Source organism: Varroa destructor, unplaced genomic scaffold, assembly GCF_002443255.2.
Source record: "Varroa destructor unplaced genomic scaffold, Vdes_3.0 BEIS01000004.1, whole genome shotgun sequence".
Taxonomy (NCBI): domain Eukaryota; kingdom Metazoa; phylum Arthropoda; class Arachnida; order Mesostigmata; family Varroidae; genus Varroa; species Varroa destructor.
The window spans coordinates 34,973,668-34,986,056 of NW_019211457.1; the positions used below are offsets into that span (position 1 = coordinate 34,973,668).

Genomic DNA, 12,389 nt, shown 5'->3' on the forward strand with positions numbered 1-12,389 from the left:
CTTCCTTCTATATCCTTCCGTCAGGTTGTCACTGCACCATTACGGGCACATAAAGTAGGTCGTATACAAAGTTACAACTGTGAAAGCATCGCGACTCGACTGAATTTACCTCAGAAGTTACATACCAGTAATTTACAATTATCGAGAGGGAACTTAGCAGAACCGATATCAAATACAGACAAAACAGCACGGAATAAACCGTTGAAGCGGTACAGTATCTTGTCTATTCTAACCGTTGCTGTGACAGACTGCAACGAAAGGATCTACATTTTGTATGAAGTTGTTTTTTCAGTTTAATCGCAAATGCACTAAAGGCGTTTCTAGGTATTGTATACATCGCAACGCATCATCCGTAGCCAATATCCGATAAGTGTCCGCTGTAAACCTGCTAGACTTTCAATGAAAGTGTTTTAATACAGGTTTGTTTATCTTGTATCGATTAACTAAAATTCATCTATTTCTCGGGTGCCGCTTGAGTTTCACCCCGCGCAATAAGCGCATATTTACAATCCAACTCAACCGAGCGTTCGATAACATCGACAGCGAACTTCCAAAAAGGCCCCACATCTTACTATTTTGTAGCAAGAAAGAATTTATTCTCAAGCAGATGCTTTATTCCTGTTTCTGCCCGTTCTCCACATCAATATCGCTAACGAACTGGCGACCAGGCTTGCTTGCCTGCCTGAACCTAAAAGGGCAATTGAACTTAAAAGGCTAGCGATCTCAAACGCGACCGTATAAAATGTTAATACTCCATTCCTCATCCCTCCTTCTTGCCGCTGCAGTCATCGCCACCTCCGCCACGGCCGTCCTTATCTGTTGACGTAGGCGGCCACGCTGCGTGGTCGCTTCTCGATTTGTCGCTCCGAGTCTTAAAAGTTTTCCACAAGAAGCACACGGCAGAAGCGGTTTGGGTCTAGAGTATAATGCATGCAAACTCTCGAGACTGGATAAGTGAATATCTGGCTACTCGGCGAAAATGCGAAGGCATTACCAAACCGGTGGAATGGGGCAGTAGTGACAGTGGGCGGGGACACGGAGTAGTGGGCTGAGATGGGACATTAAGGGAGCGCCTTGCAAGAATAGAGGCGGCGCTTTTCCCGAGTGAATAACGCTGTCAGGCCGCTGACACGGGAAACATCTGCAGTCCGCCAATACTGAAGATAGATTAAGCAGTAAAGAAGTCGTTCCTCTGCACACGAATGCTATTCATATGTATCTGTATCTGGTATCGTAAATGACGCGTTCGCTAGATTGTTGATACGGTGACAGCTTGAACGCTCGTGAACTACCAGCCGTACTGAGATATCAGCGTCCAGTGCTATTGGGTTCAGAGTGGGCGATTCGTTTCAAAAACATTGTTTCCAAACGAATCGACGTTAAGGCTATAGCTAGACAATTCGGTGATGTTAATAGTATGCAGCAGCAGTAAATAACGGTGAAGATTATTAGTTATAGGGGATATGATATGACGTTTCCTGTTTGTCATCTTTTTGCTACAGAATTTTGTTAGTTTATTCGAACGTTGAAGGAAAATTACCAGTCGCGTGATCACGCAGCAACGGTAGCTGCCATTTCTCACTAAGGACCACCCCAAGTCATTTGATTGAGTTAATTGAATTCTTGCCTAGTGTGAATGTTTCTAGACCGAGGGTCCTGTAACCTTCGAGTGTGCCTCTCTATATTACCTAACGATTGTAAATATCCCATGTCTGCCTCATCAATGTAGCTGATAGAACGTGAATATTATAGACTAGCACATCGTCTATTTGTTGCTGTGCAGCTGAGATTAGTTCGTCAACCTTGTGCAGCACTATACGACAAGACTTTGTGGTATAGTACGACATATAATTCGAAACGTTCCACTCTTAGGTGCCACGCGTATTTTTCCAAGATGTTAACAAATTCCTACAAAACCTACAACCATTATGCACCGCACAGAAAAGAAACAGCATACCTCATACAAAATGCCTCGTCTATATTTTTAATGGAAGTAGGTGTTAACGTGTCGGCCAACACGATTGTAACACTATCCCGTTCAGTGCACATTAGTTAGGCTTGACGTATCTACTTCCCAATATTAGACAGCTTTGAGAGAATGGCCTCGCAGGCCCAGTTTACGGAAGAGCAGAGGAAATCTATAGGGTCTTTTAAATTTACATCTTAGCTTGTGTGGGGCTCCGAGCCGTATTGGGTACTAACTTAATTCTCTATTTTACTGCACTTAGCAAAAAAGTCACCTACCGCTAATAATAATGTGGATCAATACGCAGAAGACTTCTGGCGAAACGAAGTGCACCTAGTTCAGATTTACCATCACCACGCGTTTTTATGGTCGACGTACAAGTACGTTGCTCATCACGGAAACACGAGCTGTATGATATGAAACGGACACTTGACAAGTTTGGTGAAAGACTAACAAATTTAATTTGTCTTTCACCCCGATCACGCATCTCGCCTGTTCGTATCCAACTATAGTGATTCTGTTTTCCTGCTTTAGTCGGCGGGCCCCATGCCCTGGTGCAGGTATCCTATTATCCCGTTATAATCATTGATTACGTAGCTTAATTTACAGCAGACCTCTTGGCCTGCTATTGTCCCTATTGCTCCGTTAATATTAGTCTGTTACACTTACCTTTGCTATTGCAATTAATCAGCTTTCTTCGAAAAAACTCAAATGCCTTAAGGACCAATTCCATGCTTGCTTTGTGCAGCAATTTTTTGATAGAAATATGTTAGGAGTTGTCATTATTAACGAATATATCGAGATGCCACCTTTTGACATACACAATACCAAACTAAACGGCTTAAGATCTCTCGCAGTTCACAAAAATCAGACGAACCTAACCGCATTTAGGCTACTCTGGAAAAGCGGGCCAATAGACAGACAGACGCATACGTTTAGCAATATATGGATAGATACTGAACGCTTCATCGGATGCGATATTTATAGATCTGGAATAGATCACCTGCCTAATTTCCTATATGGCAGCGTTCTTGTCATGACTAATCTGTAATAACATGTAAATACAATGCAATCAACAGGTGTTGCGATGCCGCTTAATACATATCTATGAAAAGTCAAAGCATAGTGTCGCTTCCTCGAAGGGGTTTACGGAAGGCTTGTTTTAGTACGTACTTGTGCTACGGTTTGTGCGCCAAAACTTTCTGTGCTGAAAGAGTACACACGAGGCGCCAAATGGTAAACGGTGCACTTCCAGTCGAGCTTAAGTTTGGTTTGTCGTATATTGTCATAGATAAACTACATGAATTAAGCTGTATGATGCGAACATTTTTTGTACTTGTCTGATCCGATCGCCGTTGATAAGACAGGTCAGTATCCGTACTAAGCCTTATACTCCAAAGAATTAGGTATAGGAAAAAACCTGCCCTGGTGTTTGTATGAATATCTCTATTGTGGCTACTGTGTCTTCCCAGTGACTCCAAGTCTTTCCCAATGATTTAATATTGAGGATACTAAATAACAACAAACCAAAATAGGATAAACGTTAATCAGTAATAACACAAATATAAATGATAGAAAAGCAGAGATTCCCACTGATACATGACGTGGATCTTAAGTTAGATGACACCATAAAGAAGCAAATATAAATATTTACTTCTTCGTCACTGTTAGTATTACTTTAAATCAATGAAATAAGGTAACATATTATAAGTTCAAGAGCCAAGCGAGAACCACAAGCGTTAAGCAAAATAACCCACAAAAAACTGGCGTTTTTGCTTTTTTTTTTTGGCGAAATTCTGATCGCGAGACATAGCCAAGTTACATGAGAAAGACACAACGGATGTCAATGGCAAAGTACGAAATTTATGAATTATTCAGTGTGAGCTGTACACGTTTAGCACGGTCACACGGTGGATGGGTAAGCACATTTACTTTTTCAAGACATCAGAAAAACAGAATAGGTGTGCCACACATGTCCCTATGTCGGTCGTGCCCTTTATTAACCATTGCCCTTTCGCCACTATTCGTCATTAGAAATCGGAAGCCTTAAGCCGATGCTTTTACGCTCACTACTTATTTGTGTAATCGAAAGGGTGGATAGAAAATTGATCCAAGTTCACTATGGATAATGATAAGGAATCTTTACCCGAACGACTATGACCCAGATCAATCAGCCATTCTAATCAATTGTCGAATTGTGTGACCGTATCGTGGGAACACGTGAAAGCTCAACAGGACAACACACCTTATCACACACTGATCGATGTCAATACTGAATAAAACGATTTAGTATATAGAATTACCCTAAGACGTTACTGCAAACAACTGCTCGGGCAATCTCCCATCATTCATGGTAAAACCTCGTAGGGTAAGACTTCTTATTAGATTACAAATTTATCAAGGCACGTCGTTTCTTCTACTTTTCGATAGGGTTGAAATCTCTCGCTCGACCTTTTAAATAGGTTCCGGGCTTTTTTTTTCCGGGTCGGTATTTACATACTTCATAAGGGTTAACGTTCAATTTTGTTCAATACTACAACAGTATATCTTTCATCTAGATGGCATTGAATGTGTTATTATATCTTATATCATGTTTTTGTATAGGCATGTAAATTAAATTGATAAATTTTATTATTGTTACGGTAATTTAAAGTGGCCATTATCCTTCTTGTTGTCGTTCTTGGTGTTTGTAATTTGCGTGAAAAATGACCATTGCGATCATAGTTATTAATTCAAGCAAATTCAATAACAACATAATGCATCAATGCTGCTACTTCTATGTGTATACAGATAAAAAAAAAAGCTTAAGTGAGCCCTTAGCACCGCAGCTCGTTGAGGGCGTATTGACCGCAAAGAAAAATACGAAAGCTCGATCACTACTGTTTATCGTTTCAATGTTTTGGCTTATACATATAAACAATGTTTATTTGCTTTTGTTGAAGCTGTTTGTACTGTAAAGTCATCAATTAGATAGACCAGAGAATATTTTGTGCATAATTTTTAGGGAAAATTCTCATTCGGAGAGTCATTTTGACATTTTTTCGACTAGTGTAAAAAACAGTGAGATTCTCTGTGGATAGACGTCCAATCGGTTAGAGAATCAGATAGGGTTCAGACTGGAAGGAACTCATGGATCAACTAGCTCCCATGGCGATCACTGCGTCTTCACAGCCAGAGTCATTGAGAGTTCAAGCTGTATTCATTTTTTACTCGTTTATCACAACGCCTAGTTCATGCCGACTTTATGACGTAGGATGTCAGGCACGTTAGTACCTATGATGCAGAACTGAGTCAAAATCAGAGACTAGGATTCGTCAATATTAACAACGAATTATCCCAACGACACAAACGAAACACTTATTTTCTACACGATTTCATGTTTATTTATAAATTATGCGTTTCGTTCAACAAATGGATAAACCATTGGATAGACTGTTACCCGTATTATGTTTTTCAGGTTACTGCGATCCATGAAATGGATGCAGTCCGGAAGCATGATGCGGAGATAATCGCAAGACCCACATGCACCTCTATTGTCAAAACTAAGCGAAATTCGAACCTTACCATAGTGTTGTTATGCAATTAAGTTCTGATATTAAACTATTGATTGCTTCTTTGTCAGCTGGCTGAGATCAAAGCGTTTTTGCAATCGATAACTTAATATACCATTAATAGATGTCCTCACAAGGACGCATAAAGGGCCACTACAATCAGCGGCCAACTAAATAGGCTAAAACCAGTGTGTTTGGATTAACCATGCAGGAAGTGCATCTATCGAATGGCTTATTAGCGAGCTTGGCTAAAACGGGGAAGTGTGATGTGCAATATGGCGGTTATCAATCTAGAAAGGCTGCGTCAAGCATCGCCAGTTGCATATCGTCAACAAAAAAAGAATCAATGTTATGCGTGTCCTGACCTGGTTTTGCTAACGCAAACTAGATCCTACAATGGAACGAATCGACGTCGGCGATATGGATCGGCCCTGTTTCGCTACACAATTACTTCTTCTAAACTCAATGGAATGAGGATATGTATTTGTGGTAACTAGGAATTTCAACCACTTATGGACCCCATTCCAAGGAGATTGCTCACACCTGGAGAATTAGTTCAGTGAAAATCGGCGAATGAGAGGACATTATGGAATATGATCGATTGGAAATGCCAAAAAATAATAGATAGCTTATCAAGAAAAACATTGTTTTGGAACGGACCGCGCGTACTACCTGCCTGTTAAATCGTATGACGCATCTAGTTTGAGGCTAATAGAATTGATTGATTTCTGGTAAGAGTTGCTAGTTTTTTACATCTAGAATTTTTCCATAGAAAACGGGTAGATGTTATTACACGAACGTCAGATCTCAACGACAACAGATTATATAGATGAAGTAGATATTTATGTAACGATACTAGGCTGATTTAAATGGAACACTAATTGTTATCACCTTTTTCAGATTAGCTCTGTTAAATGAGTTTGTTCAAATTAGTACCCTTGGAATATGCATCCTGGCTATCAGATCTTGCCGAGGCACACAGGCCGGCGCATTAATACCAACGGCGGTGTATTTCGTGCTAGTCGTACCTAGGTAGCACCAATGCGCTGACTTAATAGTATCCCTCGGCAGTGAACAGCAAGCAACAACGAAACAGTCGCGTCGATGACATTCAGTTATTATTACAGAATTGCTATTTATTTTTCTAATAACTTTGTGTAACCCTAACATAACGCAAGAGCATAACAGCTTCAGGTATGGTTAGTTATTTTGAAATGTAATCTACGAAATCAACCTGTAACGGTGCCCTTGTGTTGAAAACAAAAAAACACCATGTATTATCTTACACCATCCGTGGATTCTTTCTCAACTAGGCGCTAAATAGATTAGTGGTCTGTTATCTGAAATGTCTCGCCACTGTTTTTTCTGGTTATTTCTTACTTCTTTGTAATGCCATTAGTCCGCGACTGACATCACGTCTCGCTCTTCCATTACGTTGTGCAGTACCTCGTCTCTACGAAGCTGAATGCCGATGTTCCAAAATAGCCCTGTCTGAGTGGTCTTGAGAAGCACCGGCGTCGCTACTTCTCGACTCTACTACTTAGTTTTTCGTTTACTTAATGATATGTAAAATTAGGTCATGTGATATACTAATATGGCGTCACTCTAACGGTATTGAGTGCTTGACCGGACCCGACATCAAGATCAAATATGTCACCTGCTTTGGCTGACGATTTTTGTAGTTTAGCAAAGCTCCAAAAAGTCAATTTGCACCTTTTGTTTTTCGAAAAATTCACACATATATCGCTGTAATTAGTGACAGAGGACAGAGAAACGAAGTAGAAGAAAAGATTTAGCCTATAAATTTGGCCCAGTATGGTCTAGTTATGCTTTTTGAAATCTGTTGGCCGATATCCATTTCAAATACTATAGCGTCAAAACTTATTTAGCGTTCAACGACCGAAAAACTTACACTAGCTTTCGAATTATAGCATTTATTACTTTAAAGCACGAGTACCTCGAACCAAACTATCTCTAAACTGTTCATAACTCTACGACGTGAGCTACCTCGACAAGCATTTTGTGTCACTGTTTTTGTTTGTTTGTCTCGACGTTTTTGATATGAATAATAATAAATACCAAAGATCTTTGAACCCCATCGTTTTCAACATCCCGCGCAACGATATCTAGAGCTGTTACCAATTACAGGTAAACTCAAAACTCGTTTTCTGAAGGTCAGACAAACATCGACACACGTACCCCATTCCGTTCATAATTGCATGGAAGTTATGTTATGCCCCTCTCAGATATGTAGATTTCATTTATGTCTGCAGTTTAAATTGAGTTAACTAGAGCACATAGGTCGTGGATCTGAGGCGAACGAAGCAGTAGTTCAAGCGGTAGAGGTCGACGATCGGGGTTGGGTTGTGAAAAGCCAAGGATGAAATCCCGAGAAGAATGAGACCGATATCAGCGTAACCAGCTAGCAACTAGGATCCAAAGAAGCGGCGAAAAAGAAGGACATGCATCGAACGTGTCTTAATATTGTGAGGCCTCAGCGACAGCATGAATTACGTCATCATTGTAAACATGGCTGAATTACCAGCTCCGATTAGGTAAAGAGGGACGCCAAAGAACGTCAGACGAATCAGCCAGTAGAAAGTGCATAAAGAATAGACCGGCGAGGCATCGAGCAGGCGAAAACCCTAGATGCCAACCTTTCGTTAAAATATCAATGTATAATTACACAAAAATGCGGCTATAAGAGGTGCGAAACTGGTAACACCGTTATTAAGAACATTGCATCTTGAACATAACACCATTGCCTTGTGGATGTTCTACTTTACAATAGCAGATTATAGCCAAAATCTCGATAGCGTCAGCACTGGTTTAATTCAAAGATTAGATAGTGCGGTTTCAATAGACAAGGGATGCATTTGGGTTAACGTACACAGTACACACAAAAGAGATTACGGACTCAAGTTTAACTTGTTTATACTAACTTGTTTTAACAAAGTTTTAACGTATAACTTGTTAATAAAATTTTACAAACTTAAGCAGACCACACAATGCTCGTGAGATTTTTCGTCATAGATCATCAGTGACTACTATAATTGCGTTATCTTTACAGCTCTATTAATGTTGTCTTAACATTTAACTTGAACCGCTGAAACGTCAGGCAAATTACAAAGTTAATCAATTACCAACTGAATCAGAGACTATTATACTGATCACTTGCAGATACAGATATTTGTTTCCAGATCATCTAACTTGTCATCTCTTATTTAGGTATAGGCGCGTCGCTTCACATGTTCCCATATCCGTATATATATATATATATATAAGCTCTTGCTCGTTTCCTGTAACTTCTTGACGTACTATAATAAGTATGGGATCCAGTTTTCATTATTAAGATCATATATATGCAGGCATCTTTGATCCCTGTTGACCCTGTATAGACAGGTTTGATTGATCACGAAGTTAGTGAATTGTTGTCCACAAATTACAACCGCACATGTTAATAGTTCATCAACCCTTTATTCGATACAAACATTGTATGTAAGCATACGTGGTCTGGGGAGTGATCGTCTTCAATTCATAGCAGAAAGTTCCTGCACCAGCCGGCCTCGTTATCTCGAAAAAACTCTGTCCACTTTCCAGGAAGGAATGATGCCGAAGACGGCGCTTCTATTGTAAGCTGATGTTGTTACTGTTGTCGTTACTATTATCAAGTCTATTATTAGATCTCTGGCTTGCTATTTCTATTACTAAACGCCGAAAGCTAGCAACACTCAGACTGAGTAAATTGCTATATAATCATCTTAATTTATCCGCTTAGCATATACTCGTCCATAACGCTACCTCGTCCTGTTTACGTTAAATATCAGATGCTCTCGGTTAGCCTTAATAAGGCCAATGATTTATAATTGATGACTTCAAGGCGAACAGTTCGGCAGACCGCGAATCTACAACATGCTAAAGAAGGGTTAGTACCAGTGATGTCTCATGATGCGGCTTCCGCAACCGGCGTAAGCGACATGTTAAGTGGCAAACAGGAAAATGAAAATAATCAAAGGAGGCGTTCACAAATATCCAAGCGATCGGATAGATATGCCTGACTAAGTATTTCCTTTGCTTAATGTATATTATCTATAATTGGATCTGTCTAAACCAGGAGACGGAGATGGAAATACGGCCGAAGAAGACTGAGTAAGGTGTACTTAGTTAATTTCGGCTAAGTTGGAAATGAGTAGTTCGGAGAAATAGGTGTTGCTTTGCCAGGAATGAGGTTACTCCTCCTGGAGGGGGGAGAAGCTACTCTAATGTCGGCAAATGCAGCGTTGAGGTATAAAGGAAAAAGTACCGTTTTGTGTCGTGCTGGAGACCACTGGTTAATAGAAAATTGAATAGTTTATGCTGACAAATATGGGTCCCGTGGCTGAACTTATAATACCTAGCTGAACTTACCAGCTGCTTCATGGGTAGACTAGTCACACGAAATTTATTCATGAGCTTTAAAAACACACTATCATGAAAATAAACCTAAAAAATCAATAGCTAGCGTCTAAACAGTATGGAGACGCTTGTCTGATGTTCAAATACGATAAGTGTGTAACTTCAACTGGTTTTCAGAGTAGAAATATTTAGTTAAACAATCTGTCCATTACGACCCAACTGAAGTTACAAAATTTAAACTATATTGTCCTTTGAATGTCATCTTGTCTCCTTCTTTCGGTGGCGTTGTAAATGCATATCAACTTTCTGTTAGGAAACGTATTACGTATTACACTTATACAAAAACGAGAATTAAGTTTATAATGGCTTTGTTGCTTGTGGCTGATAAGGAACTACTACAAAATTGTTTATCAAGCACACAGTATTGACTTGTTCGATCTGTAAAAGGAGCAAACACATCTTAAGGGGTACGAAGCATGCAAAAACAATCTACATGTCGTTCCTTTCAGTTGTTTCTATGAGGCAGTGGAAATGGCTAAGCAATATTTCCAAGAGTTGTTGAGAGATGAGAGCATCTCCAAGAGATGCTAGGATTTTTGCGCGTTTATCAAGCCTGCGCTCCGTCTACAGGACCTAACACTAATCAATGCGTTTTCATTGTCGGGTAGCTTACTTTATCTATTGGTAAACAGTGGCCGTCGAATAAATCATAAGCTGACTATTGCTTTGCTATTACATTGGTAATTGTACGCTTGCCATTTTCGGTGCCTATCGTTGGATAACGCCACGAAACGAATGAAACAGCAGAGGCGAAACAGACGAAAAGAGGCGGAATAGCCAGGCGACCTTTAGTGTGTCAGATCAGGGGCGTAACACAGAGCACCGAAAAGTCTAGACGGTACTTGTGAAGGCCGTCTTTTTTTCCGTAGAGGATGGACTTTGACAACTAAATACAATTAGAATATTATGAAATCGCTGGTTTGTTGGTGTGAGCCGTAGGGACTGCACTCTTTACGCGTTCGTTAACTAACGGACGCAGTAAAAGGTTGTGTTGTTTCTGATTTAAAAATATAGACTGCTGACAGTTCATTTAGCCACATGGTCCCACATATGCCTTGCTCCGTAAGTTACCCGGCTTCTACTAGGGATTGGTGAGTATATTCTCTGCGGATGCCCTCTAGCCACCATCAGTTTGACACCAGCACCACTAATAAGAATACTAATTATCAAAAATTGTTGTCTGGGCTGTACAGCAGCCTCTGCCAAATGGAGAACTGCTCATTTTCGTCGCTGAAATCGTCGTTGTTCTTTTGTTAACTCATGTTTCTTCAGAGGCTCACCTATATGAGAAGTACTATCCGCCTCTATATTTTCATTTCCTTTTCACCTCCACGGTTCGTTTATCCAAAATAGCCGCTGACACCAAGACACCTTCATCCTTGTTCTCATATTTTTAACGCGAGGCCTTGGTACACACTCAGCTCTATTGAGGGCTCTAAGCTAAATTACCACAGCCACATACAGAGTTTCAACGCCATCATCCTATTGTCATCCGACGAGGCGTAAATCATGTTAGCCTTCGGTGAACTTCTCCACAATGTCACCGTTGGCCGATTGGGCTTTTACCACTTATTCTTCCTTTGTCTATCGCTGCCACACAACGCATACGCACGTTTTTTCGAAGAATTACCTTTTTACCTGCGCTTCGTCATGGCCATGTGGTTTAGCCTAGCGGCTCTGCTTCCCCTATCCACAATTCCTAAAGGGATACGTTCCACTAAAAGTTAACTGGGCGGCAGCAACAAAGCCTACGGTCTGGCTCTGATGATTACCTGACCCTGGCCTTCAACCGGTCCTCGGTAGGCTGGACAGATGGAAAACGACACAGACAATTTTTAGCCTCTGTAGAACGAACAGCGCGTGCAGCCACGTGCACGTACAAAAAAGACTTGCTTATAGGAGCAGCTTCAATCGTGTTATGTTGTGCTATTAGCATCGTCTTGCAATGATTTTGCATTAGTCGCACCTACCGAGAGGACTGCCATCTTACAGCAGCGGCAGGCAGCCGCAGCGGTCAGACGAGCAGTGCTAGTAACAGCTGAACTAATAGTGAAAGCCAATGCACCTTTCTCTGTCGACAAAATGTGGCGTCTGCCGTAGTAAGTCAGCTGTAGAGAGTCATAAAAAAACAAAAAAAAAGTTTCCTAGAAGACGTTCCCATCTTCTCTAACAATGAAGGATTAAAGTGGACAGAATAGGATGTCTGGCCCGAAAGGAATAGAAGCAACAGTGCGGCTTTTGCGGGATGATTCTGGTGAATAATAAGGCTGGACTAAAGTGCGCCAGGGTGGTTTATACATGTGGCCACTCCTATGAAGTGCCAACGAGATCATAGCACGAGTCTATTGTCATTTCAGATGTTTTGGTCTGCAACAAAAAAATAAATGCTGCTGAGGTGGCTCCCCCTATCACTCTGG

General features: G+C 40.7%; 1 protein-coding gene across 12 annotated transcripts in view; it reads right to left on the bottom strand.

Annotated features, from left to right (window-relative positions):
* The window catches only part of LOC147756123 (uncharacterized), a 67,659-nt gene that overhangs the window by 33,761 nt on the left and 21,509 nt on the right, over nucleotides 1-12,389 (bottom strand). For 2 of the 12 annotated variants that reach the window (XM_086986574.1, XM_086986579.1), the window contains exon 1: nucleotides 11,253-11,938. The exons of the other annotated variants lie outside the window; for them this stretch is intronic. The gene's annotated coding sequence lies outside the window, so the exon portion shown is untranslated. Of the gene's footprint in view, nucleotides 1-11,252; nucleotides 11,939-12,389 lie in introns of those variants that run through there. 12 annotated transcript variants of the gene reach the window in all.